This window comes from Camelus dromedarius, chromosome 3 (genome assembly GCF_036321535.1).
Source record: "Camelus dromedarius isolate mCamDro1 chromosome 3, mCamDro1.pat, whole genome shotgun sequence".
NCBI classification, from domain to species: Eukaryota; Metazoa; Chordata; class Mammalia; order Artiodactyla; family Camelidae; genus Camelus; species Camelus dromedarius.
In genome coordinates this window covers 37110122-37116266 of record NC_087438.1, presented here as the reverse complement: position 1 = coordinate 37116266, position 6145 = coordinate 37110122, and the positions used below count along the sequence as shown (strand labels likewise).

General features: G+C 39.5%; 1 pseudogene; it reads left to right on the top strand.

The window, feature by feature from the left end:
• The first annotated feature begins 1416 nt into the window (after window positions 1-1416).
• LOC105087158 (large ribosomal subunit protein uL30-like) lies at window positions 1417-2191 on the top strand (annotated as a pseudogene).
• The last annotated feature ends 3954 nt before the right edge of the window (window positions 2192-6145 follow it).

The window sequence follows — 6145 nt, the reverse complement described above, 5'->3', positions numbered from 1 at the left end:
TTCATTAGGAAGCTACAGATGTCCTGTCTTTGTTTCAGAACACACCAGAGAATTTAATTCCATGTTCTAAAAAAAAAAAACTTGACAGACAGATGGGACATGAACTTAATGAACCAGCTACAAAACAATACTCTCTAATGTGTCCAACCCCTCTCTGGCACTTTCTTTTCTTTCTATCAACCTCTAATTCTTCCCAACAGGTCAACATGTGGCACCCATGACAAATCCTCAACAATAATGGTCTAAAACTGGACACAAGCCATTGTAGTTGGACAATAATGATGTATGAAACAGAGTAGAACTAGCTGTTTCAGGTAAAAACTAGTTTGGCACCTGGGAACTTGGCTCTGCCTTGTATGTCTTGTTGAGCCAGACATTCTAGTCCAGGGGTTCTCAAAGTTTAGGGTGTCTGAGGATTACTGAGTGCCTGTCAACATGCTGATTCCTGATTCCTTAGTCCTAATCCTAGAGAATTTGACTTGGCAGATCCGGAGTGAGGCCCAGGAATCTTCTTTCTATTTGGTTCCCTGGGTGATTCTGATGCAGGCTACCATGGAACGTGCTTTTGACCTATACAGTTTCCAACACCTAAGATGCCAAGAGGGTGGGTCATTGCTAAGTCTGATCCATTATATGTGAACTGATTTAATGCTTATCTTTGCTGGTGGATCAGTGATAATGGTCTCCATTCCATCCAAAATCAGTCACTGGTAAGAAGGAACAAGGGACCCATATCCTGCAACTAAGAATCACTGTGTGGGCTGACTCTGAAATGGATACTTTCTCCTGTCAGCCTTGAAACAAACTTATATGACAGGACACCTGCCTAACAGAACAGTTGATTCTTGAACAACATGGATTTGAACCGCATGGGTCCACTTACATGCAGATTTTTTTTAATAGTGACTACTACAGTACTACGTGATCTGTGATTGGTTGAATCCATGGGTATGGAACGCTGGATGCAGAGGAACCACCAATAAAGAGGGCCAACTATAAATTATACTTGGATTTTTGACTCTGCAGAAGGTCGGTGCCACTAACCCCCTCGTTGTTCAGGGGTCAACTGCTCTGTGTGTGTGTGTGTGTGTGTATGTGTGCGCGCGCGTGCATACACGTGTGCACCCACAGCTATTGGACCCAAGATTAGTCTTTCACGGGTTTACACCACACTCTTGATACAGTTCTGCTATAATGTGACAAATACCTTCATAAAAATCACCATGCTATGCACAATACTGCAATAAAAACCACAGGGCTTTTGGGAAAAGATGAGCTTAGGGAGACAACACTCCAAAACTTCACCAGCGACACATTAAAAAAAAGGATATAAGAACCTAATAAAAATGGTAGCATAGTTTTACACATGTTAAATGGTTAAGAAATTCATAAGTAACTTCTTTTCTGGCTGGAACCATGGAGGATATAGAATAGAAGAAAAAGAAGATTCCCTCTATGCCAGAAGCCATTAAAAAAAAAGCAATGGAATTTTCTAGAGCTGAAGACAAAGCACCTGAGAAAGAAGGTTGCCCAAAAGATGCTTCAAATGGCAAGGAGGAAGCTTATCTATTAAAAAAAGCTAAGTAACACAATAAGGAAAATAGGCAGATGTACAGAAGTGAGATTTGACTGGCAAAGATGGCAAGAAAATCGGGCAACTTCCACGTAACTATAGAACCCAAATAAGCATTGCCTTTAGGATCAGAGGTATCAAGGGTGTGAGCCCAGAGATCTGAAAAGTGTTGCATCTTTTTCAATAGAAGCCCTTCAATGGAAGCTTTGTTAAGCTCAAAAAGGCTCAGTTAACATGCTGAGGGTTGTGGAGCCATATACTGCATGGGGTACTCCAAATTGACATCAGTAGAAGAATTGATCCACAGGCGTGGTATTAGCAAGATCAACAAGAAGCTAATTGTCCTGACAGGTAACACTTTGACTGCTTGATCACTTGTAAATAAGGCATCATCTGCATGGGGGATCTGAGTCATGAGAACTATACTGTTGGAAAAATGCGTCGAGGAGCAAAAAACTTCCTGTGGCTTTCAAATGATCTTCACAAAGTGGAATGAAGAGGAAGCCCATGCATTGTGTAGAAGGAGATGCTGGCAACAAGGAAGACCAGATCAACAGGCTTCTTAGAAAGATAAACTATGGTGCCTCCCAAGATTGTTTTTATAATCTGGTCAGTTAATAAACAATGACCACTTTCAAGCTGAAAAAAAAGGAAATTCACAAATAATATGATAAATACGGCACTTTACCTTAAATTTTTAAAAACTTTTTAACAGTTTTTTATTGAGTTATAGCCACTTTACAATGTTGTGTCAATTTCCAGTGTAGAGCACAATTTTTCAGTTATACATGAACATACATATATTCATTGTTGCATTTTTTTTCGCTGTGAGCTACCACAAGAAGGGACAGACTGGGAGTTTGCAATTTGTAGAAACTGACAGGCATATGTAGAATAGATAAACAAGATTATACTGTATAGCAAAGGGAAATATATACCTAAAAAAGATTTGACATTTGTTTGAGGAAGTAGGCATTGGAAGGGCTGCAGCTTGTAATTCACTGTACAGTGGTAGGAAGGTAAGTAATCTAAAATCAGTGGAAAATTTGTAACATCAGATGTGGATGGGCACGACTCAAAACGCACACAGTAAACTGAGGTAGCTGGTAGATATCTGAGGGTAGTGTGTGTCTGTATTTTGTGTATTCCCAGGCAGCTCGGTTCAGGTAAATGGCTTTCTACTTTCACCTAGTGTTTCTTGCTCATAAGATCACTCAAAGGCTAAGGCAAATTTCCATTATGTTCATGTTGTTTCCTAATATATCAATCACATTGGAACAAATTTGTGTGTTTTCAAAACAAGCATTATAGCAGAACTAACTGTACCTGTTAGGAATTTACATCAGAAATAATGGTTTCAAGTTGCCTAGACTCTGAGGGTAGCCAGGGGAGCTTTATGGCCCTACCAGGAGTATTGTCTGTCTGTAGGGGTCTGGGGACTAGAAATATGAAGGTAAAGGTAGTGGTGTTCCCTTCTAGCTTCTGGGCCATCTCCATGGCCATGAAGGAACTCAGCGTCTCATAGGTGTTATCTTACTCCATATTTTCATAGACTAACCTAGATTAACAATTACCAAAGGGTTTAGGTCAGCTATATAGAAAAATAGACAGCATTAGCGTAAGCTTCAGAGGACTCACATTTTATCCTTAGCTCTGCAAGCTGTGTGGCCTAAGGCAAGTCCCTTTATTTCTCTTTGATACATTTCCTCATCTGTAAAATAAAGCAATGGGACTGTATTTCATCTCTCAAAGATCCCTCCTGGCTCTAATATCTTGTTGAGGCCTTCTATGTTGATTAAATGTAGAGAAAATGGACACTTTTCAACTTCTTCAAAACTCTCCACGTGGTTCAGCAATATTTTTTCTCATCCCAGGTTGCCTTACTTGGTCATTTCCCAAAGGGAAAAATCTAAATTGTTATTACCCTCAATCTCTGTCTCCACCAACAGATGGAAATTTACTGAGGCAGATCAAATTTGAGCTCATAAAGCTCCTTTATTTATTTTGTTAACAGCTTTATTGAAGTAAAATTGACATACAATAAGCTGTACATATTTAAAGAATTCAGTTTGATATGTTTTGACATATGCATGCAGCCATGAAACTATCACTACCATCAAGATAATGAATATATCCAACACCCTCAAAGATTTCCTCAAGTCCCTTGTAAACTCTCCCTCCTTTCTCTTTATCCTCCTTCCTCCCTATGCCCAGGCAACCATCGGTCTTCTTTCTGTCGTTATAGACTAATGCATATTTTCTATAGAATATTATATAAATGGAATAATCAGTATGTACTGTTGTTTTGTCTGACTTCTTTCATTCAGTGTAACTATTTTGAGATCCATCCATGTCCCTTTTGGTAATAAAAAGGAGTAATAAAAAGCAGCTAGGTAATAGTCTATCATATGGATAGATCACAATTTGTTTATCCACCCACCTGTTGATGGACATTTGGGTTGTTATCAGGTTTTAACCATTACAAATAAAACTGCTATAAATATTTTTCAACAATCTTTGTATGGACATATGTTTTCATTTCTCTTGGGTAAACACTTAAGAGTCAAATGGCTGGGTCACATATAGCAAGTGTATATTTCACTTTTTTTAGAAACCACCCAACTGTTTTCCAAAATGGTTATACCATTTTACATTCCTATCCACACTATGAAAATTCCAGTTCTTCTGTATCCTTGCCAAAACTTAGTACGGTCACTATTTTTAATTTTTGCTATTCTAATAGGTATGTAGTGATCTCTTATTGTGGTTTCAATTTGTATTTCTCCAATGACCAACAATGTTGAGCATCTTTTCACGTGATTATTTTCCATCTGTGTATCTTCTTTAGGGTATGTCTGTTCAAATACTTTGCCCAACTTTAAAAATTGGATTGTTTTCTATTTACTGAGTTTTCTTAAATTGTGGTAAAATACACATACCACAAAATTTGCCATCTATACTATTTTTAATGTGTACAATTCAATGGCGTCAGGTAGTTTCACACTGTTGTGCTACTATCACCACTATCCATCTCCAGAACTCTTTCATCTTGAAAAACTGTGACTCTGTAGCTATTAAACAATAATTGCCCTTTTCCCCAACTCCAGCTCTAGAAATCCCCATTCTACTTTCTCTCTATACATTTGCCTACTCTTAAGTATCTCATATGAATGAAATCATGTATTCATCCTTTTGTGACTGGCTTATTTCACTTAGCATAATTTTCTCAAAATTTATTCACATTGTAACATGTGTCAAGATTTCCCTTTTTTTTTTTTAATTGGAGGTACTGGGGATTGAACCCAGGACCTCCAGCATGCTAAGCATGTGCTCTACCACTGAGCTATACCCTGCCCCAAGATTTCCTTTCTTTTTAAGGTGAGTAATATTTCATTGTATGTATATACCGTATTTTGTTTATCCATTCCTTTGTTGATGGACATTTGTGTTGCTTTCACCTTTTAGTTTACTGTGAATAACACTGCTATGTGAACATGAGTGTATAAATCTTTTTTGAGTCCCTGCTTTTAATTATTGAGTTTTGAGAATCATTTATGCATTCTGAATACAAGACCTATATCAGAAATATGATTCACAAACATTTTCTCCTAGTCTGTGGCTTTTCTTTTTATTTCTTAACAATGTCTTTCAAGGAGCAGAAGTTTTTAATTTTGATTTAGTCCAATTTATATTTTTTGGCTTTATATTTAAGAAATTTTTGCCTAACTTGAGGTTCACAATGATTTGGTAACTTCTCTAGTTTTGTGTGCGTGTGTGTGCGCGTTTGTGTGTGTTTCATTTCTTTCTTTCTTTCCTTTTTTTTTTTTTTTTTGCTCCAAAAAGCTTTATTGTTTCCATTTGGTGCAAAGCTTGGGAGAGGGCTCCCGGGTGGTTAAAATGCTGCCCAGCAGCTGCAGAGACAGACTCCAGGCAAAAGCCCTGATACCAGAGGGGTTCCTCAAAGGTGGCTGGGCTTCAGAGGCTCCTGGTTGTGCTTGAGGGTTAGCCTTTCAAGAGGTATTCATTCAGTCTAGCCGGGTGGCCGCCAAGCTGCTAAGTTAGTCAGACGGTCACCCATCGTCTTGATGACTTTCACCTCCTCATCTAGGCAGTGGCTTTCCAGGTACTCACAGGGGTGGCAGTCAGCGGGGCAGAACCCAGAGCGTTCAGATCCCAAAGCGCCTGCTTCGGGTTCTTCTTCAGGACCACGGCGGCTTCCGTACCATCCGGGGTTTTACCCCGCACATCTTGCAGCAGCAACTGTACATCCTGGAAGAGGGCGCGGGCGCCCCGCTGATTTTGCCTTTTCAAGAGTACAGCGCCTTCGCACTTCTCCTTGGCCAGTTTGAGGAAAGTGTGGCCCGTGCCCTCCAGAGACACGTCCATGTGGAAATAGAAGCACAAGAGAGAGGCAGGTGTAGGAGGCCCGCAGTTACATGTTGACCAGGTGGCTGACATTGGCCTCCACCTCGGCGGAATAACTGACGAAAGTTGGAGCTAATGGTTGATTGGCAATGAGGAGGTAAGCTCAAAAAATGGTGTTGGCTGGTTCTTGAGGCTGAAAATAGCTGA